This window comes from Acanthochromis polyacanthus, chromosome 5 (assembly GCF_021347895.1).
Source record: "Acanthochromis polyacanthus isolate Apoly-LR-REF ecotype Palm Island chromosome 5, KAUST_Apoly_ChrSc, whole genome shotgun sequence".
Classification (NCBI taxonomy): domain Eukaryota; kingdom Metazoa; phylum Chordata; class Actinopteri; family Pomacentridae; genus Acanthochromis; species Acanthochromis polyacanthus.
In genome coordinates this window covers 6,800,070-6,823,861 of record NC_067117.1, presented here as the reverse complement: position 1 = coordinate 6,823,861, position 23,792 = coordinate 6,800,070, and the positions used below count along the sequence as shown (strand labels likewise).

General features: G+C 39.9%; 1 protein-coding gene across 3 annotated transcripts in view; it reads left to right on the top strand.

Moving 5' to 3' along the window:
• The window catches only part of LOC110955062 (cadherin-22), a 167,337-nt gene that overhangs the window by 41,328 nt on the left and 102,217 nt on the right, over positions 1–23,792 (top strand). For 2 of the 3 annotated variants that reach the window (XM_051948352.1, XM_022199935.2), the window contains one exon: positions 4,300–4,424. The exons of the other annotated variant lie outside the window; for it this stretch is intronic. The gene's annotated coding sequence lies outside the window, so the exon portion shown is untranslated. The remainder of the gene's footprint in view (positions 1–4,299; positions 4,425–23,792) is intronic. 3 annotated transcript variants of the gene reach the window in all.

Below are 23,792 nucleotides of genomic sequence, written 5' to 3'. Positions count from 1 at the left end.
ACGAAATGGGAGGGGAACAGGATAAGGAGACACGGTAAGGAGAATTATATGGAGGGCCGAAGAGAAGGTGGGGGCAGACAGTGTAACAGAAAGCATGAGATGCTGAGGAAAAGGGGGATAGAAATAATGAGGGATGGAAGGAAAGTGGGGATAAGCGAGGAATGGAGGGGAAGGAGGGGGCAGCAAAGAGAGAGCTGAGTGGAGCTGAGGAGGCGCTGGGCCTGGGGGATTGCTGTGCGTTTATCCTCCTCTGCAGCAGGCTTCTGAAGCACTACCTCAAGAAAAGACTTTAAAGCAGGGTGGCTGCTGCTCTGCGCTGATCTGTTAATACCCACAGATACATGAGGCTTCGCCATAGTACTCTAGGGGTGGGGGTGGAGTGGGACAGTGTGTATAAGTGTGCGCGCAAGTTTGTGTGTGTTTTTCCTTATGTGTTCAAGGATCATATCATATCTCTGCAGACGATATTCCATCGCCACCGTTAGCTTGCCCCAACTCACCCGGAGACATGAAGTTACCGGAGCGATTAAGAGATTAGATTGGGCCATCGTGTGGCTGTGTGTCAGCATTGTCACCTAAAGCTGCTGCCGTTGGGGTGCGGCTGGGAGGTGGGAGGGATGGGACTATCCTGTTTTAAGATACTGTATAAATAGACTCCTACCTCCTGGGAATTGGTGTAAAACACCCTCAGAGGCACAGTATGCAGCAAAATATATATATATATATATATATACACACTGGGAGGTGGAAAAGCTGCATGGGATTTGCTTCATTGAGGACCATGTCCTGTGCTCTCAGGGGCTCCACATGATTAATTCAGTGGATGTAAAAGAGGGAGTGATGTGATGGTGGGAACATGTGAAGATAATTTTCTTTCTGTTTAGCCAGCCTTAGAAATGAGGTTGTACTGATAATATGATCAAATCAGCAGTTCTAAAAATTGTGTTAATGTGAAGTCAGCGTGTCAAAATCCTTAATCTAAACTAAAAAGCAAAAACAAAAGCATCCCAGATAGCAAACTATGGGTGAATCAATGTTGAATCTATGTTGAGACCTAACGTAGAAATTATACAGAAAGCGCAAGGTTGATAAAATGTTGAGTCAACGTTTGCTTACATAGATTACATGTTTGCAAATATAGATTCAACATTAATTAAACATTGACCTGTCAAACATTTTAAGTAAACCAAAATACAACGTAGATTCAATGGCATCTTTGAAACTCAAACTTCAATGTTGACAAAATGTTGTTGAATCAACGTTGATCCAACCATCAGTCTTCAACCGTAACCACAATTCAACCTTCTTAACCCTAATTCAACATTGATTTAACATCTTTTGCTATCTGGGTAAAGTGTGATTTATGGTTGAAAAGCAAACGTTGACTCAACATTTTATCAACCTTGCGCTTTCTATATAATTTTGACGTTAGGTCTCAACATAGATTCAACATTGATTCACCCGTAGTTTGCTATCTGGGATCCCATTTGGCAAATTAGGAGAGCATTTTTATAAGGCTTGAGCAAAAATACACTAAAGATAATTTCACTAGAATTGTATTCTGCTGGACAGCATGCTTTCCTCTGGTGTCCCAATGCTACATTCAAAACGCTATCTCCTCAGAACACAGAGGAGCTTGTTGTCCAAATGTACTTGAGGAGCGTCTACAGCTAAACTGTTCCAGACTGTAAAAAGGCATGTTTTTTGTTAACTTTGCCTCTTGCTTAAAGTCCCGCTAAATGTAACTTTGAAAGAGAGAATACAGTTGGAATATTGGATGCAGCCAACAATGATTTTATTTTATTTTTTTTTTACATGATAAAGATGCTCTCACTGGACTCGTCACTCAAGTTATTCATTTTGGATGATTGATATCAACAGTAAAGAACATGACAGGGAAAGATACCACAAAGTTCTACTTAAGCAACACATTGAATTCCTGCTACTTTCTTATTGTGTGTTTGTGTAAATGTATGTTTCCCATCATACAAGCTGTCTAATTTTGGGAATTAGAACTAAAAAAGTAGCTGGATTAATGCAAACTTGTAAATATCGAGCATTGTTTTTTGTTAAAGTATTAATCAAGTCGTAAGGTAAGGACGAGAGCTGGACATTCAGTGACTCTGGTTGGTATTATCATAAAATCAATGAATTCATTGCCCTCACAAATGACAGCAACTACTGAATGTGTGCACATGAATATGCATGTATAATTTCCTGAGTAGTCCTTAAAATGTGCCACATTTTCAAAAACAAAACAAAACCCCAGATCAGCCACAGGAATAATAATGAAATGATTAGAAAATGATAAATATCACCAAAATAAAACACAGCTGAAGATACATGTATCACATCTGAGTGACTTGTTTTCTTGTTGGAAGTTGGTGCCAAAACTGCAACCAACTGCTACTTGGGGACAAATAAAATGATACCCGAAATGATAAAAGTCTCTCCACCATCACAGTGGCAAAACAAAAGGAGACAGAAAAGAAAGAGCGGAAGGACATAAAGATTAAAACAAAGGAGAATAGAACCTTTGCTGCCCCAGTGGGGAATCTGCACTATGTTGGTATTTGATCAAGAAAAGCTCCGAGCTTCAGCATCTCCTCAAAGCCCAGAAAAACTGTTCAACAATAATCTCCAGAAGATTCCTTTTGTTTTCCACTACTGTTTCATATTTTATCTCACTTGAATGTTACAACTCCATGTCTTCTGCAGGGCCGCTTGCATCCTCAGACATTTAGAGCATCAATTGTTTTGCATCATGAGGTTTAACTGGTTGATTCTTCAGATGTTAGTTTCATTTGTATTGAGGTTTTAAAACTCCTACTGTTGCACCGGGAGAAATGTTCTATCACTCACTTGCGCTTTCATTGAATGTTTCTCCTCACATTTGCATGATCATGTCATTATAAATCAAACATCATCTGTTGGTGTCTGTTGTTTCTGATCAACAAGAGCCTTTTATCAACTTGATGTGATTCTTAGATAACAGGCTATTAGAATGACATAGTTAACCATGCATGTGTGTGTGTATTGCCTACAGTCTTTAATGATGGTATAAACAGGAGTGGTTATGGGTCACAGCTCCATGATGCATACATAGACCATCTGTAGTTTGTATATGAGCATGTTTTCTGATGTAAAAGGTGGTCCTGACAATATAATATTTTATAACTAAACAGCCGTACAAACTACAGGCTTAAAAAAACGGAGACAGTGCACAAACAGTAGACAAACTTGGCATTTGATTTGGGCTACAATAGATTCACACTATGGTGCACATAATGTTATGTCCCCTAGTGATTACTTTGCCATTTGCAGTGATTCAAAGACATCCAGGTTTTGTTGTGAAATTGAACAAAATGACAATAAATGGCATATTAGATGTGACGCAGAAATCCTCCTGCTCTCTTAAACTTTAACGGCTGAATAAAAATGTCACTGGAATTTCCTGAGGAGAAAAATCTCAAAATATCAGCCTATTTAGTATGAGCATCTAGTCTCCCGTTAGGAATGTGTCCTTATAAAATGTTGCAACTTTAACATACAGTAAACTGCACAGACCAAAAATGGGTCTTCATGCATCAGCCAAGCAAACATCCACCCAGCTGAAATGACCTCCATTCCAGCTAGTCGAGAGACTGTAAATAATGTTCCACTGAATTAAGAGGCCTAAATCCCGGAGCTTCATCTTGCTGACAGAGTCTGCGGCTTGTAATCTGGACACACAGTTACAGCGCAACTCGGTTTCAGGGGAGGGATTTTTTTTTTAATACCATCACTGGGACAAAGTTTGTGTGATTAGACTCAAGTTAGACGGTAATTAACAGTTAAATAGCTGCACGTGGTCCCAAGTGACAGCTGCATCTTAAGCTCAAGGTAAAGGAGGAGGGGCAGTGGTAGTTTGTAGACACGAACAAGGCAATTAAATGAGGATTTTAGACTCCTCCTCCTCCCCTTCCTGGAGCATCCCTCGCTCCCTAACCTTGCACCTGAGATGAAGATGGCAGTTAATGATGGTGCTTTTTAAAACCACTTTAGCGCCTGCCCTACAGCTCACTCTCGTTTTCTCCAGACAGACCGAGGGCTTTTCTGTTTTCGTCCTGGGTCCACACCGTTTTTCTCCCTGTTCCATTAGCAAATTGCCCCCTCCCCCTCCTCCTCTTTCCCCTCCTCTGTGTCTCCACCTCCTCACCTGCCCCCTTACACTCCCATTAAATATCTAACTGGGGAATTTGTTCATTCAAACAGGGAAAAACAAAGAAGTTCACCCGCAGCATATGTTTTATTTTTCAGAAGTCGGAGAGGAGACGCAGGGCTGGAGAGAGACTAATGTTAGATGGCGTAGTACAGGCAACCTGAAGGACCTGCGAGCCATCATTTGCACTCGAGTGGCAGCAAGGTCATCTGGCTAAGGGATGGTGAGTCTGTTATTTGCATATGCTGTGGGCTAAGAGGTAATAAGGTCTGCTTAGCATCTCCATTTTGATCATTTTAAAAAGTGTTAAGACAACCATTAGTAAACTGACCAGCAGACTGTTTAATTTGCCAGGCTATTATCTACTTTCATGCATGCATTGGCCTAGATAAGATAATCCAACACATCTTTTTTTATTCAACAAAAAGGAGGGGGAAAAAGAGCACACCGCATGTGTAATTTTGTTGTCAAGCTGTTCAATTGGTGTTGATAACAACCTCAAAACTCTCATTCTAGTATTGCATACAGAAATTGGTTGACAGACCATAAAATTACAGGTCTGGATTGAAAAAACTTAGGCCTAATGAAGAAAACTATTCCTCTGAGTCTGTCTTTAAAGTAAAGAAGTGGTGTGAACACTGGAAGTAAGTCTGAGCAGCATATACACACACAAATATCACTCATGCCTAATAAATACATTGACGTGATCCATTGTTACAAATAAATGTATCACATTCAAAACATATTTACACGCAAAATACAACGGCTTCATTATATTAGGGGTTGTTTGAGTATTCAGTTAGAGAATTTGTTTATATATGTGTGTGTGTCTATATGCAGACGGGCTTTGATCTATGTGTGTTTTGCTCAATATTCTAATATATGTCTGTGTTTCACTTCAGTATACTGTACGTATTCCCAGAGCTCTGGATTACCCCAAATCCAAAAACTGCTGAGTCAGTCAGCTTAGAGGCCTCACAGACGGCGCCTTGTGCTAATATGTCTAGTCCTGTGTCAGGTCTTTGAATATCAGGGTTAATATCTAACTGAAGTATCCAATCTTTGAGATTATGTGTTCTTGATTTTGTTTGCACCATCTGTCATCAGATGTAATTGAATGTACTGCATGGTATAATCTGATCCATCCGGGGGTGATGTTTTGCTGCCGTTGCTGTGCATGGGTAAATGTGTGTTTGTGTTTGAGTATGTGTGTGTGTAGTGTTCCATAGCTCATAGATATCCTGAAGAAATCCCAAAAATAAGTCCAAAAATAGCCTACAGATGTCCTGCAGGAATTAGTTTGAGCCTTATGGAGAATCATGCTCTCTGAGCTAAAGTCTCAGCTCATTAAGGTGATACTCAGTGCATTTGATTAAGGCGATGAAGAATGTTCTCCATCTTAATGAAAGTACAGTAAGTTGGTATTCATGACTTTATCCAAAAGTGGATGGCTATACGGACAGAGTTTTTGTTTAACTTGCAGCAGTTTCATACTGCTGCAGAGTTGGAACAGTTATCTGGATTTCGGGAGACAATGACCTCCCATCCTGACTATTAGTATTGCCATATGACATTTGTTCCTTATTTCTATGAATGTTTAACACAGCAGTCGTCACAGCAGAGGCATTTGATACTTACACTTGACATTCACATTAACATTTCATTCTATTGCTGCCATGTAGGGTGATGAGTGAGCAGGTACAGTAGGGGTTCAGTGTCAGGCTCAAGGACACTTCGACAGGGCTCAAGGCTGTCACTGGGACATATTGGCACTTGAGGCGATTAAATCACTCTTATTAAGAGTAAATGTCTGTAACTGGCTGGTGTGCAACCATGAAACAGTTGTATCAATTGCTCTTTTAGTAACTCTTTCTGAAATGGAAATGTTTTACTCACAACAGTTGCTCTGGCACAGAATTCTTCATCTGTGTCAAAGGAATATTTTGACGTTTTGGAAACTATACTTAGTTTTTGGGTGAGTGTTAGATCAAAGAAGAATGATGCAGCTTTCACATTTAACATGTTAAATATGAAAACATAGCCAGAAAACATTAGCTTAGCTCACTAATTATCACATTATATCTTGTGAGTTTAATCCTTGCGTGCATAAACACTGAGTTATGGTTTCATAGGGAGTTATGTGCTGGACTGCAAAGCTGCAAAGTGAGAGGAGCTATTTTGGGCATCCCTGCTTCCAGATTTAAAAGTCCCAATAATGTTTCCAAAAGAAAATGTTATAGGACTTGCAGTTCTTCTGTGGCTTGGCATGAAACTCTCCTGATTCAATCATTAATCAAAATGAATAAAAACAGCACAAACCATCCGGTTCTTTGATCGCATTATTGAAAATGGAGTACGACTGAACCTCAACATCCGCGGTGTGTTTGGGCCATATGATTCCAATCAGTGAGCTTACAGTTTTGTCACATGCTCTGATATCGGCGAGCACGGGCAAAAGATTATGCGGTTGACAAAACTGAAAACATAATCTGCAGCTTTAATCATTTCACTTTTACATTCTGGGTCAGTTTTGATAGAGTTCAGCAGCTACAGCATGGATTGTAAACAAGTGTAAGCATGATGAATTCCCCACCGCTCATGTCTGACTCTTCTCTGTAACTTCACAAAAAGGTTGCCCGAGGTTTGTATGATGCCACATTTGTTTAGATGTATCCATCATACGAAAATGAAACATGAGTTCTCACAAACACGGTGGAAATCATTACATTCTGTGTCCGTAGGATAAACCTACAGGGTTGTTTGTCCTGGAGGGAGTTGTATTTCTGTGTGAAATTACAGTTTTTTAAAGGCAAAAAAGAAAACACAAATAAAGAATTGCTATTATTTGTCCTGGAAAATTGCTGTGAGGCTAAAATAACATTCATTGCAACAACGTGCCATTGGTCACTGTGTTTGTTGTAAAGTAATAACCAAGACACAGAATGTAAGTGACTGAATTGTCGAGGTTCTTCTCTCACCTTTAAACACAGCTAGGCTCAGTGTTTCCAGTCTATATGCTAAGCTAACTGTCTGCTGGCTGTAGTGGTATCAAGCATCAGCAGTATCAATGCTGCTCTGTTGACCACACAACATTTCAGTTCCCATTCTTGTGCTTCCATATCCTACCAAAATTCTCTAAACCCAATATAAACACCTTCCAGTGACAGCAAATGTGACAGGAGGATTTCCTACAAGGTTCGGGAACTGATTTTTCTGTCAATAAACAGCTACAGTAGACATCAAAGCTGCATTGTGAAAAATATGAGAAAAAAGGATGCTACATGTGAATTACTGTGGTTGTTCTTCACCCCACAGAGGATCTGCAGTTCAAAGAGGTAGACTAGTGAAAAGTGTGTCACTGGTACCAAGCCAGGATGAGGTATTACTAGCTTTAAATCCTCCAGCACTGATCAAAACCAGACTTACTGCACATACAGAGAAACTGGTACTTTCAACAACATAAAGCCCTCCACGCACACACACACACACTCTCACACACGCATGCACAAACACACACAAACCCATGCTTTGACAATAACTTGCGCTGGAAGAATAACAGTGACCTTCGTGGTGTAGTTCACAGACCAGATAACAGTCAGCAGTAGATCATGCCATGTGACCAGGGACTCTACACTGCGGACTCTCTTTTCCCCACTCTATCTTACATTTATTTTTGTCCATTTTTAACAACTGCAGTTTTATCAATAATGCATTAACAACCAAGGGCAAAAACGTTAAAAATATGGTTGCTGTACCGTTGCTGCAGTGTTCTTGTGTACAGTCGTTCTGCTCTTGGACTGCAATAAAAGTATGTGTTCTTTTGCATTCTAGATTTTGTATATTTTTCATTGTACTTTTACAATTTAACAATACATTCATATCCTACTGCAACCCTGAGGTACACTTTTGCTTTGGGGCACAGAGTGTTGGGAAATGGAGAACTGCTCTTTGGAGTGTGTTGCTCCAGCCCCTGAGGTTTCACAACTCAAGATTTGGATTAACTTCTTAAAATGAAAATATTACTGTCAACTCTGCATGTCTGAGTTGAGGGTTTTTAGGCTTTTCCACAGGCTTTTCCAAATCTCAAATTCTCACAGTTGAGTAAAATGCATACCCCATTGTGCAACCTTAGAGAGCAACTAGCACGTTGAATTTTTCTCTAAATCTACACCTAATATTCTTGCAAATGATCATGTAAGTGATTTTTTTTCTCTGCATTTATTTATTTATTTTTTGTTGTTTCTGTGAGACAAAATTTTGATGTAAAACTAGGCATAAAATAGGCTTTTTCCCCTATAATGAATCATTTTATATCTCACACGGATGTCACCTGTGCTGTAGCCACTGTGCAGAAGTATTAGTGAGTCTAGTGCAGTAGTGGAGATGTTTTGGTCTTTTCTTCCTAGTCTTACCTTGCATTTCAAGATTTTTCATCATTGTGAGCTATAGTGTTGTACAGTGTGAGCGCAGCTTGCACAGACTCCAGCCTGTAGGGACACACTTTTCCTCATAGGAAGAGGAACAAAGCCAGCTTTTGTTCCGATGTGTGTTCTGAGCAGGTGAGGGGTCGGGACTTCACTGTTGCATCTGTAGCAAAAAAAACATGAGCGTGTGCGGCACTCATTTTAGGCAGAAGGATTGTGTTCCGGATGAGATGTCTAAGCCAGAACCGTGAGAGACTGATGGCTGGTGTGGTTCCTTCTGTGTGCACAGCAGCTTCAGTTCCACCATCTACTGCCAGCTGCTGGTGCTGGCAGTAGTGGTAGCAGTGGTCACAGATCCGTAAGAAATTCAGCTCAAAGAAAATGTAAACTGTGCTCTTCGAATCTTCTTTTCTAATGTTTGTTAGCTTTCCTAATTAGTCAGCTATTTCCCATCAATCTCTTTCATCCACAGTAAAACGTAGTGTCTATTTATGTTTGACAATGAGACATTTGACTGGCAATAGCTGATTATTGTGCCATAGTCTCTGTGATGGGTAAGTATTAATGTTTCTGCCAGTAATAAATGATCCAAATTGGTTTTGTTATAGCCTGATATGAGGGAGAAAACTTTACAGGACTGTGACAATGCATCATGAGCAATTGTTCGACACATGGCCGGTTGTCCACAGGTTCTCACACCACTAATTAATGTCTTGCTGATGGCCATTATTTCTTCTAATCCTTGTCCGTTCCTGATCTCTTCAATGCTTAGCAAGCTCATAATTATACAGCTGTCATCCATCATATGCATATGAATATACATTATCATCCATTTCAGTGTGAAAACTTCTGTTAGAATCCATATTTCCTGTCATTAAACTTGACCAAACTTGACCAGTTTCCCTTTTGACATGCCGCGACCGAATTGCGTTTTTCGCCAACCTGCAAGTTGGCTTTCTAGAAATGTGTGAATATGTATGTGCATGGACATGTCTCGGTCTGTATTGGTATCTACCATCACTCTGCTTCCACTTGGTAGGCCCTATCTGTAACAGTTTGTGTGTAAGAGTGTGTTATTCTCTCTGACTTCATTTGCTCATGCTTGTGTACTCACATGCCTCCATATGTCTCATAATCCAGAAGACTGGCACACATCATAGCGTTGGGAGCTGGGGAATTCAGAGCCGTTCTGCCACATTCATCAGTCTAAAGAAACAGACAGAGAACTTACGTGGCAGTGTTTAGCATATTACACAAAATAAAGAAAGATTTTGACTGTGCACAGGGAATGACTGCCTCACTGAATGAGGAATCCGCTGTGGAGAAGATTCAAAGGGGCAATTTTACACCAGCTTATGAGCAAGAGAGTGAATAGAGGGACGCACACTGCCTAGAGACCGCCAGATGTTACACAAGGGAATCCATCTGCAGCAAGAGTGACCAAGGGTGGAATGATTCTAAATTGGCTCTGAAAAATTGGGTCCTCAAATACAAACAGATGAAGGAAATATTTGGGGTACAGAGAATTTTATGAAAAGTGGCTGCCAGTTCAATTCAGCGTATTTTTCATTACATCTGTCAAGGAGGTTCTATTTTCTGTTCTGTTTTTACTGCCTGTTCTTGATTCGATATCTCATAAACTGCACAACAGGCCTCAATCACATTTGGCAGAAAAGTTCAGCCATGACCCAAGGAATTATTGTTTTGTTTTTTTCCCCCTCCCTCTGGATCTCAGTACAGATTTTTAGAGGATTTTAACCTTACAGCATCTTTTATAAAGGTTTTGCAGTGCGATTTTGCATTAAATGTCATACATTATGATAGTAAATTAAAAAAATAAAATCACTGGGGCATGCATTTCCTGCTCATGTTACTATTTAAATGCATGCAGATTAAACATTCTGAAGACACTAATGTTAAAGTAACACCTATAAATGACTAAGGACATATAAACTTGGCAGTGCTGCAGTCTGAGTGCTTTCTAGTAATTGCATACTGAGCTGCAGAGTATTACTGAATCAGCTGAGACATGCTGTCATGCTTTATGCGATGTGTTTTGATGTGAGATGGGTTTCCTTAAGAACCACATGCAGTTTACATTGCTGTTATTTTACAGTTGAATGGTTTATGAAATACAAGGCAGTAATTATACTACACAAACCTCAATCATTAGTTTATGAATGTTAACTAGGGATGTACCAGCTAATCCAAGTCATTTCATATATAGTGTTTTCTGCTACCCGATACCATTTTCATAGATTATACACAATACAAATATTGCACATTAGCTGCAGTACCTGGTTGCACCACTTCTTACTGTTTAATACTGTAGTGACCAAAGAAGGCAGGCCCTTCAGTGATGGTAAGCATCTTGGGAGTGTAACTAGTAAAAGGGCACCATGACAAAGTCTTCTGTTAGGCTTAATGACCTCTCACCGGCACACATGTAGAAAATCAAGACAGGATAAACTAGGACTCTGACCCTATGTCCCAGTGGCTTGTGTAATGGTTGCTGCCACAGCCCTATCATGTCTGTCAGCAATATTACATCATAACCAATGAAAAATGTGCTGAATATATATATTTTTAATCAATCAATTATCGGTTAGCATTGCTCCACGTATAGCTAATTAGCCAGTTTTATAACAAGTGTGACAGTGGGTGCACACACAAAAATTCTTGCAGATACCGTTCAGTTAACGGTTTGGTTTGTCCCAACCAATGCGTCCCTACTTTTAACAATTTAGAATCTATAATATGTCTGTGTAGGTTCTCATTCATCCAGGTCATGGTTATCCAAAGTAGTTTAAATAAATCCACTGGACTTTAAGAAAGTTCCTTGAAGATGTTTCACCTCTCATCCAAGAGGCTTCTTCAGTTCTGGTGGTGGTTGGTGTTGCCTCAGCTTTTAAACCTCTGTGAGGTGTGTCCAGGCCTATTATTCCAGCGACCAATACCAAAACTCATCTGACTACTCAACGATTGTCATTATGAGTATCGGTGGGGGTCGTTGAAATGCACAGATGTCACTGAGGCCTCTTGTGCTAATGGTGGTCATTAGTATGAGTCTGCTGAGTAGTTCTTTTGGGGAGTTTTGAAAGGACCTGATTGTAAATTGGCGAAAGATGATGTCGCAGACACCCTCCCGTTCAGAGATGGCTTCTCTACTTTGACATGGATGGTAGAGAAGCAATGCAAGAGGGCTCAGTGACATCACTGTGTTATGTGTATGTGTGTGTGTGTGTGTGTTTTGTGAGTGTGTGTGTGAGCGCATGTGTATATACATTGTATGTTGTGTATGTGTATGTGCGTATATATATATATATATATATATATATATATATGTGTGTGTGTGTGTATATGTATTGTTGGTTACACTGTTTTTTATTCTCTCTGTTGTTTTATTCTTTTATTTTGTGAAGCACTTTGTGTTGCATTTTAAATGGATGAAAGGTGCTATATAAATAAAGTTTGATTTGATTTGATCTGTGCATTTCAACGACCGCCACCGATACTCACAACGACCATCGTTGAGTAGTCAGATGAGTTTTGGTATCGGTCGTTGGAATAATAGCCCTGGACACACCTCACAGAGGTTTAAAAGCTGAGGCAACACCAACCACCACCAGAACTGAAGAAGCCTCTTGGATGAGAGGTGAAACATCTTCAAGGAACTTTTTTTTAAAGTCCAATGGATTTATTTAAACTACTTTGGATAGAATCTGTAATAATAATATTGTAAATAAATTTCAACAAACATTGTGTAAGTACCACATAGAGCAAAACTGCACTTGTTCAGGTACATGCCTGGTATCATGTCTCCTTTATGAAGGCTACTTTACTAGTGTATTTGCTGTCAGTCTTTGGCAAATCCACTTTGAACAATGAGGTCATAGTGGGACCGAAATTTAGAAACAATAATATAATTCCAAAGAAATAGGCAACTAAAAAACTATATAAGCAACATGGTTACCATTGAAGATGGTCAAACCTTGTCGAGCTGCAATGGTGCAAAGAAACTGTATGATTTCATACTGTAATACAAACATACTGCTTCAGAAAACTAATCCCATAAAAACAATAAAACAATACCCCAGTATGAGACTGCTGTGTGTTCAAACCCTGTTATCCATCTCCAGAGATGCTGTGATTCCATGGCAGATGGGAGAGGTGAGAGGCAACAGCATAGCACACACTGATCATTACACTGAGAATACTGTGTGTGTGTGTGTGTGTGTGTATCCAGGAGATTGAAGCAACCTCTGGTCTAATCATTTGCTATGTTAGCTATGGCAGGTGGCTGGCAGTCAGGCATGCTCCATGTTAAATCCAGCTCCTGGTGTGTTTATTGATCTTGTATCTTTTAAGAAGTAACAGACGGATCTTTTGTTTTTGCATCTGTAGACACTGATGGTCTTTATGGGCTGTGCAGTTGATTTCGGCTTGTCCCTACTAACAGGATAGTATATATGTGGATAGGGATGGATTTTTTACTGAAACTAGATGCCACTTTTTCTTCTTCAACCATACACCTCTTTTTGGGTACATGCCAGATAGATCCAGATTGTTGACGGAATTCCACAAGAGCAACCACTACACAAATAAAGCCAATATTGTTAGCTTGTTTTACAAGACACGTGGCTTCCTTACACTGTAAAGTAATTGCATGCCCCTGTCAGATAAACAGCCAAGCCATTCCCAAGTTCCTTACACTTAAGCTTCCCATACGTCTTCGCTCTCTGTTTCAAAAGCTTCCCTCACACTTGGTGAGCTTTCAGTCCTTCTTTGACGTCCTTGTGTATCCTGCACCCGCCGAAGAAAAAAGAAAATCTACAGACATGAAACCGGAATAGAAATTCTGTTAGGCACTGCCACCTCCTCAGATGTAATAGTGAACTAAGCAAAGGGATCTTTGAGGAAGCAAAGGGACTTTTAATGAACAGGCCCGTTATTGATCTGTGGACAAAACAGTCGTTAATTATGTGTGGGTGGGCATTTAATTGAGGGAGTGAAAGAAGGCCTCTGCTTGCTAAGCTAATGCATGGTCAAGAATGAGGAGAATTTGATTGAGTCCTGTGCCATTGGGGTAAAGGATGAGACACCAGCGATCACTCAGCTGATGCCTCTGGATCTTCCTCTCTCCCTCTTGCACTTGTGTCTTTTTTATCCTCCTCTGTCTTTCTCTGCCGCTCCCTTTCTTTGTCTTTTATTAAGTGTCATTCTCTGTGTTATTCCTCCGTTCTTTTGTTTCTAAATTAGGACCAAATGCCCCCCATCTGCTCCTGTTCCTCAACTTTGTGCCTTTCTGTCTATTCCTGTCTGGCAATTTTTTTTGCCTTGTATAAATGGGAGCACTGAGGATGTCTCTAAAGCAGCAGAGAATTTGGAAACATGGCACATGACTCAAGATGTCATGTGTACGTGTGTTTTTTCTTTTGTATGATGGCATCCATATTTATGTGGTTCGTCTCTCCTTGATTTGTAGTTGTCAGTCATTATCAGACAGCCAATTTTTCCATGGCTCTGCTAAGTAAGCCACATTATGTACAAGCACAACTTGTCTCCATTTCTGCTGACTGCATGTGTTAACCTTCAGAAACTGATGGTCATTTAATTTAAATGATTGTTCTGTTTACTTAGCGCAGCTGAGAAACAAACCCAAGGAGACTGATAAATTACAGACAAAACTAATGAAGTATGACTTGTTGTAATGACCTGTTGTTCGACACAGCACGAGACATTCTAGTTCATTTTCTGAAGTTTTATCTTGCGAAATTAAACCTCCATGTACAAACAAACCTGGATACAACACATGGAGACAGTTTTGTTACCTGTGTAGAGCAATCAAATGCGGCTTAATTCATCCGTCCCAGTGTGGTGTACACCTTAAGCAATGATACAACCTCCATCACTGACAACACAGACACGTCAGGAGATGAATGTTGGTGTTTAGCTGAAGAACTACACGGTGTAATCCCTACAGGGGATGAGTTGTGTTGCTTAAGCTTGAGTGTATAAGCTCAGCATGACTTAGATTATCATTAAAAGAGGCTTATTTATCTCTACACTTCCTAAAGAATCAAGGCGGGCGTCTTCAAGTCTTTGGGCTGTCAGCAATTACCATACCTATCAAGTAGCTTTTATAATGCCTGTTCTGTGTCATAAGAGAGATGTGCCAAGCTATTACTCACTTTTCACAAGGTGTAAGTGCTGAATGCACTCTCAAAATGGATTTATGTAAAGGGATCAGGTTCTGTGCATGGGGGGAAAAAACACATCCATTTTAGAAGTTAAAAATATAGCTCTGCCATCTTTGGCTGTCTGGAGAAAAGGGAATGGTAGCTTGCAGTTGTAAGTTGTTTAAACCTCTTGTGTTGGGAATCTTAACTGCAGCTATGCTTTGCGTTTGTCAGAGCTAAGTTTAGAAAGTGTTTCTCTAAACTTCAGAGTTAGCATTTGCTTGAGTAATGCTGCCAGTCTCAAACATAAAAGACAGACATGCAGATAAAAACAAGCTACATACCTGATTTCATTTGTCTTTATTGTCTTTTTATCCATTGTTTAATTACACATCATTTGGGGAGAATGCAAAAAAAAAAAAAAGAATCCTAATTTCATGTATTTCTGCAAATTAAAGTCCACTCTTCTTATCATATAACTTCGGGGTCAGATAACTTGAATTGCTCTGTTGGTGTACAAATTCAGCTTATTATCACTGGTCATCTCCACTATGATCTTTCCTCTCACATGAACCATTGCAAGAATCTAAGACAATGTTAGAAGTCATTCTCCAGTGAACAATTTTACTTTGTGCAGGAAATGATTAGGGGAGCTTCATGAATAACCCAAATCCTGCCGTACACGTATTTCAAGACCTAGTTTAAATTTCAGTGGCGTTCCGAGGAGTGATTGGGGAATGCTTGATAAATATGGGCACTGATCCTATATGATGAAACACAAAGCAACTCCTTGCACATAGAGTATCCAGTATCCAATTTAGCATATGAAAAGATAAATTCATTTATTAACCTTAGTTGAGCTATACCTCTTTAATAATGCAAGCAGTCCTCCAAATGTTCACCTAAAGTCAGGGTCTGGTTGTAGAAAATTCCTCTGCTGATTGTGTTTTGTGACTAGCTATAATCCCGCACTGCTGCTCAGAGGGCTATTACTGTCATAGTAAGCCAACAGGGTGTCATTATATAGCTAGCAGCTGTGACTATTTGCTTTTCCCCTATGTTACCTCGGCCCCATAGCTGTGTTTGTGTGTGTGTGTGTGTGTGTGTGTGTGTGTATGAGCATGAAGAGGAATATGTACAGGCTTGAGTTTGCAGGCTTACATGTGTGTGCTCACGCTCATGCTTTTATCATGCATCTGCTTGTTGAGCATGTATCAAGCGTGTCTTTGTGTTTGAATAAATGTGTGCCTATGTGTGCCTATGGGTTTGTGTGTGCGATATACAGTGCTCTTTTTCTCCCAGGGTCCATAACTTCCCATTGCTCGATGATAAATGTGCGTTTCCGCCGTGCATGTGTGGCCTTAAAATGAAATGGTCGGGCAGCCCCTGTGGGAGCAGTATATACTGTGGTCAGACACATCATTAGATCTATTGATGGTTTGTTCGTGTGTTGCTGTTTTTTCTTTCTTTGTGTTGCTTTGTTTTTGTTTTTTTTTCAATTAACTGCACTTTCACACAAACTAAACACGACGCATTGTATATTTTAAAGCATCCATCCAGCTGAGGTGCACTTTGAAGCAGTTACAGTTTCCATCAGAAAAAAGGGGGAAAACAAAGTAATGATCTATGTTTATACTTCTCTACAGTTTACTCTGTCTCCCAAAAGTGATGCTTTTATACTACTAAATTGCATTCTTAATTATGCTTTGAAAAAAATAGTCTTTTCTACATTACTAACATTATGACATAGAAGGAAACATTTTCGCTCAAGGTCTGTGTTAGGAGGTTGGAAGAATGGTGGCGGTGCAGTACAGGATTTTTGCTTGGTTTTATGTCCCACATCACACTATTCTTGAATTTTATTTTGACGAGTTGTTGACTTTTGTTCAGTAGCTCTTTGGTCAGGTTGAGGGACCAAGGCTGCTTGTTGGGTTTAGAAAATGTAATGGTTTGAGTTCAACTATATCCTTTCACAAGTTATGTTAGAGGTTAGGTTTAGGCTTGGTTTGGTTTGGTTGAGGAAAATAGTAGTGTTTTTATTCAAATGTATCCCTTTTAGAAAATGCCTTGTCTTTTTCTTTTTCTGTCATACTAGAAAGTTGCCAGATTAGTCCCACCGCATCTAATGTATGGCTGTTTGCATGTGCAGAAACTGCAGATGGAAAGAAATACAATCAATGGCAAAGATGTGTTAATTAGAAATGTATTTATGAACTGTCACAGACAAATGCAGTCCAGGAGAAAATACATCTCTCAAGACATAATTTGGAATGCATTTCAGTTGTACAAAATGCAACTTTTTGAAGGCAGGGCTCCTTAAAATCAATCTGTAAAGGTGAAAACTGATTTTAAAAAAAATACTTTTGCTGTTGGAATACTGTCAATACCAAAGGTGAAACTAATGTGCTATTTATATTCAACTGACAAAACACTTGGGTAGCAGGTCAGGGTCAATGTGTGGACATACAAAGTGTACTAGACCCCAGAGATTAGTATTTATATGTTTTCTTCAACACAGAGACATTATTGATCTCTTGTAGCCATGAACATCGTCAGGGCTCAGCATTCATGCCTGCTGGGGGCAAGTAAACTCGAGGAAGTGAAATGACTCATGCAGTCTTACAATCAGGGAAATGAATAGTAAAAGTGGTGTTTTTATCCAGTTTCCATGTTGAATCCAATTCTCTCTGTTGCTGGCCATCCACTAGCTGTCCATGATGCCTTGGGTTAAATCTGTCAGCCAATGGGATGTTATGATGGCGACGTGTTGACCAATCACAGACTGTAATTCTGACAACTCTGATTTCAAACGCACCGAGCACAATAAAGGACGAGGAACCATCTCAATTTTAGTAAGAAATGTTCCTCTAAGCGTCTGAAACTGGCTGAGTTCCTGGCAAAACACACAGTCAAACAAAATGAAAATAAACAGACAATAAAAATTCAGCACCACAGGGCCACGGAGAGAAACAACAAAGGAAAATTGACTTTTCATTAAGTTTATATATGATACAAAATTCCTCATCGTGCAGCTGGCATCTGGAACAGTTTTCTTGGTGGACCACCTGCCAAAGACAGTGCCTGCCAGGGTCTAGCCCCTGGGCCTTTAAGCATCGTTGGAGGAGCTCTCCGAAAATTGAGCTTTTTAACCCTTTCCGTCTTGAAGGTCCCTGTACTGATAACTGGCAGCAGGCTGTGTTTGTTAAAATACAGCAAATTGTTTTTAAAAAAGTCAATTTTTGGATGAATTTTTCATATCTCATTCTGGTCTGTTGATGGAGACATAGAAATTTAGTATGTTTCAATATCTCACAAGAGTCTCTTTTTCATAGATTCCAAGGTTGTTCATTTTGTCCTTACAATTGTGGAGCTGTTACTGACTGAACATGGGGGTGTTCTTTTCAGGTGGAAGCTTAAAAACACAGCCCAGGGCTTAATAGGTTAAGGCCCTGGTGTGTGTGTGTGTGTGTGTGTGTGTGTGTGTGTGTGTGTGTGTGTGTGTGTGTGTGTGTGTGTGTGTGTGTGTGTGTGTGTGTGTGTGTGTGTGTGTGTGTGTGTGTGTGTGTGTGGAGGGGGGGGCAGCTGGTTTTCACGGCTTGCGGGGAGTAAGGTTATGTAGGAATTTTTCCCAGCCATATAATTGCTACCTGTTAATTGTGTGTTTTTGTATGTTAATAAATTGTGTTAATTGCCCTTGCCCTTGATTTCAAAGCAAATGGGTGAAAAATCTAACCTTGAAGCAGAAAATGAGAACAAGTGTTTGCAACACTGTTGATGTGTAATGGAATTTACACGAACAGTTATCAATTATCTTCCCTGACACTCAACAGTAATCACAGGGATTATATATGCTTTTCCTTTAGTGTGGCATGAATGTTCCTTTTTGTTAGATTTTTGTGAGAGATTTACTCACATAATCCACTTTGTCTGTCACTCATCACTAGGTAGAGCAAGGCTGAGGTCAGATGCGTCACTTACTGACAGCCTTGGATTGAAAAGTCAACCCACCCATTCAAACACAAGAACACCTTCAAGGACTTTTTGTCTCTAGCTTAATACGACTGTTTGGAATAAATAAATTGTTCTATTTGTTTACACTGCAGCTCTTGTTTTGTTAACTATATTTTACAATTAATGCATATGTGTTTTTTTTCTCAGGAAACTGATGACAATACAGAACTAACTGCTCTTTAATACAAAACCAATCCTCCTTTGCTTATCAATGTTGTAATAGCCTCCCTTCCTCTGTCCCACAATTTAACAGTGAACATAGCATCCAGATCTGAAAGGGAAGTCAATCTAGAAATGCCCTAAACTTGCTTTATTTTCAATTACTAGCATTGGGTGACCTCATAGTTGCAAAAACAAGGCAGTATAGAAGTCTATAACAATGAGACTCTCTTTTTCACGTGATCTATTATTTCAGTAAACATGTTCCAGATTAGTATTAATGATCTTTATTGGTAGTTCAAATACAGTGTAATGTTAATTTCAGAACTTATGGTTACAGATGATAAAGCAGGGTATGCTTTCAGGTTTTGGCTGGTGCCTGTTTTTTCACCTCACAACTGTTCCCAGTGGTACTTTCACGCCATGAAAGTCAGTTGTGACATTTTGAGTGTGCAGTGTCCAGTTCTACAATGTTCAAATTGCAGTCCCTGTAATCCTTGCCTTCAAAGCTAGGTAACTAGCGTTAGCTGATAACGTAGTGTTAGCTATGCTAGTGGTACCTGAACCAAATTGGCCTAATAACCTGTTAACTATAGGCAATATAGACGTTAATCCAGTGTAATGGTTGTTATTCAGTCAAAGCCTGGTATAAAGGCAAATTCAACTAACATGAAGGTAATGTCATTTATTTTGTATTTCTGGCACATCCTCTTACCGCTCATCAATATCTAGGGTGACCATGCTCAAGGCTTCAAAAGGGTGGTCCATAAACCAACAGATGACATCACAGTGGCCTCGTCCATTTGTCTTAAAGGATCTCTGGTCTCAAAAAAACTCCTGAAACTTGAAGAGAGATTTTCAATTTCCAGCAACAATTTCTGCTAACAACCCTGGCCTACCAGGATATATAAGGCCATTACCATTCATGGGAACAACAAGAGACAAGGCAGAGCACAGGTCCCGTAAGACTACCGACAAATGCATGGTCTTGTCTCCTCGTGTTAAATTGAGATCATGCTCTGTTTAAAAATATTTTTTCTTGAAGCTTTGCTCCTACTGTTTGCATCTTTTCTGTCTGTGAAATGTGTTTTCTCTGAAGTAGGATCAGACGAGTCCTAATGCCTTATTTTGGCAAGGCGTCACGGCAAACTTAGAGGACACTGATTGCTTGTGTCCTCCACTCTAATGCTCTTGTTAATTCTCCAATGAAGTTGATTGCCACATTCAGATGTGGAGAGAAGGTTAGAGTGGAGAACTGTTAGTGGCGCTGTGGCGAGGTCCTGCAGCACGCTGCCATTAATTCGGCTACTGAGTTGTTTCACCTCTTGTCTTTCCCTCTACTCTATCTATCTATCTATCTATCTATCTATCTATCTATCTATCTATCTATCTATCTATCTATCTATCTATCTATCTATCTATCTATCTATCTATCTATCTATCTTCTCTCTCTCTCTCTCTCTCTCTCTCTCTCTCTCTCTCTCTCTCTCTCTCTCTCTCTCTCTCTCTCTCTCTCTCTCTCTCTCTCTCTCTCTCTCTCTCTCTCTCTCTCTCTCTCTCTCTCTCTCTCTCTCTCTCTCTCTCTCTCTCTCTCTCTCTCTCTCTCTCTCTCTCTCTCTCTCTCTCTCCCTCTCCCTTTTTCTGTCCCTCAACCGCTTCACATAACGCTTTAGGAATTAAATTAGAGCTCGCAGAATCTTCAGACATGCTTATTACCGGGCTGGCATTGTTGTAATGTGTCTGACCTTGACCTGTTAAGGATTAATCCAAGCAGACAGGGCTGAACAGGCTCCCCAGCTGATTCCCATGCAGAGCACAGACACCGATTGTGTTTACCAATCTGAGATAGAAGAAGAGAACAAACAACAAGTACGAGCTCTTCACTCAGGAAGAGCAGTACGGACTCGACTCACTGTGTCACATCAGACAGTGGGAGAGGAAATCTGTGACATTGTGTGCGTGCGTGTTAAGGATGCAAAAGTCCATTGTTGTGTGCCTTTGAATATTCAGTGTCCTCTGATATTTTCAAAGGGTAAATGTGAGAGAACAAAGAATCACATACATCCCTGCAAAGGTGTTCATATGGGCCACACTTCAGTTTATGAGGGGGATGCCTTTTGGACTCGGCTCCTATGGGCTCCGTGTACTCTCACCATCCACAACATCAAAAGCACTGAGAGGCAGTGGCGCTACTGCAAAAACTGTTTAGGAGCAGTGCAAATACATGATGAAGAGCCCAAGGCATTGACCCAGGCTCTAGAGTTTGCAGATCCATGAGGGTCCCATTCCGCAACCCACAGGAACCAAAAGATTGGCTGCTGGCATCCTGGAACCAGAAACTAAAGCACACCCCCCAGGTCCAATGTAGAAGCCTCAGTATGTTAGAGCCGATTTTCAGCAGCACCTACACACCACTGTATGCCAGCGTGCTTTGATAATAGGGCCAAAGTGGGCTATAAGTAGGAGCCGTGGGAACATTTCCCTTCTTATTATTAAACACAGACAGTAAACAGTGACAGCATTTACCCAAAGAATTATTCATATGTATTTATCTCTTGAAAATCTTGTGTAATAGTACATTTAACAAGCCTGTGTGTTGAAAACAATACTGCTGTACTGCGATGCAGAGTAGACCCAGTATGACTGTAATAAAAACTAACTGTAAAAGTTCATAAAACCCTTGTGAGGGTTAAAACAAATCCACCCTAACTTTAACCAAGCCCTGGAATAGCATACTCATGGGATAGATGGATGGGGACGAAAGAAGATTGAAATTTAGGTAAGACTGTGTTTTCAGAAAATGAGTAAAAATATATATTTATAAAATGCAGAGCTTTTTAAACTGCTGCTGTGTGGCACAAACATAGACCTGAAAATTCAACATCTTTCGTATACCCTATTTATACTAAACTGTCTGGACTGGAAGGGTAAGAGAAAAAATAAATTGTCAAGAAAACTGCACGTCTCACAGCAGCCCAAAGTTGAATAATAATAATAAAGAAATAATGATGAAGAAATAGGATTCCAAGCTTGATTTAAAGATAATGATTCTTGCTCTCTTGTCATTGCATACAAGCTAAAAGCAGCTTCAAGTAGGGAACAAAGCTCGTCCTGAGATGTACAGAGGGCATACTGTAGATGATCAGAGATGCAATTCCATTCTTAAAATGAAAAAAAAAAGACGATTTCTGAGCTCGAGTGGTGTCCTCAGTATTCTTGATCTATATAAAGATAGGAGCAGCAGTGCTTTGACTCATTTGTAGCTGCCTGAGACCTTTGACATAAAAAAATTACAAACTCATTACCAATCTACCAAATATGAGGGCATGGGTTAGTTTTTGCAGTTCTTGTAGTCGCAAATTCTGCAATTTTGACTATCTTTGGGTTTGAGGTGGGAATAAGCTGTTTTTGTTCTTGTTTGGTCATACGATTTAAAAGAAAACATCACTCAACTGAGGCTGCTGATTGAGGTCTTCATCTGGGAGTATCTACATTTCCTTCTTTCCTCTTTCATACCAAAGATGTGCTCTAAGGTAGTAAAAAAAATGTTGTTTTGATTCCATTAAAACAAATGGGATGTACTTTCTGCTTTTTACCTTCCCGCTTTGCTTATGCCGTACGGTACCTTAGCGTTGTGAACGCTTCCTTCTCTTTTCACATCAGGGTACAGCCTGTTGTTTTTCCATGAAAGCTGAAAAAAACATTCTTAATCTCATTTTTTTTTCACAGCAAAGATGGCATCATACATTAAATATTTTCAAGTAAAAGACAATTAGCAGTTGGACCCATTGTCTCTGAACTTATAGTTCAGGCTGGAGTACTTCTGTTGCTTCTACAGGCCAGTATCCACAGATCCCTGCAGCTGCTCCTTCATTGTCAGTGTACCAGTCTGGTACGCTGCAGGAGGGAAGCACATAGTGCACAAGAAACCATCGCTCCATGCTTTACATGCACCCAAGCACACACACACACAGGCACAAACTAAGCCTTTTTCACATTCTGTAATAGTTGTTTAGAGGATATTGCCAGACATATTTTCCAGTCTTGTCCTTACATTGGTGTCTGTGGATTCCACTGTGTTACATTGACCACAAGCTCAATCTTGCCTTGTACCATAGCTCTCCCTCTGTGTTTTTTTCTCTTTTCTTCGACCATCACACTTTTGTCCAGACCAAGCCTCTCATTTCTGAGCTTTTCTCAATTCTCTTCATCATTACCATCCTTCTTATCTGCTCATCTCATGCTCACATTTCGCTAGCTGCATTCTCTGTCTCTCAACTATCTCAAAAGCCAACTTATACAGTGTCAAAAATACTCAGATTGAGCTCAATTTCAGACAGAACACCGGCACAATATTCGAAAGCTTGCATGCAGTTATAGTTAAAGTTAGAAATGCACAACTCAAATCTTGTAGGTTGGGCTGCATTACTTGTGCATCAACAGCAAGTATGGGAAAATCACATCAGGTGGCAGGTGAAAGACAATACACTGCATAACTATAACTAAGCCAAAGTTTTAGTTCATCTCTATTGTTTTTGCAATTATTACACTTATATTCCATTTATATTCAGGCATCCTAAACCAGATGAAAGGATGGTTCCCAGTCTTCATAGTTTATCAAGCTATAGGAACATTACATGTTTGGTTTCTTGCATGCGCCACATACTATTTTATGTGCAGGATTATGAAGCCACACATCCTGTTACTGAAAAGAAATACCACTGCAGGTTTGAATTTGCTGCATTACAATTATATGATATGAAGGAGGCCTGAATGTCCCTTATTTTTGGGGATGGGCAACCCCCGAAGTGAAACAAC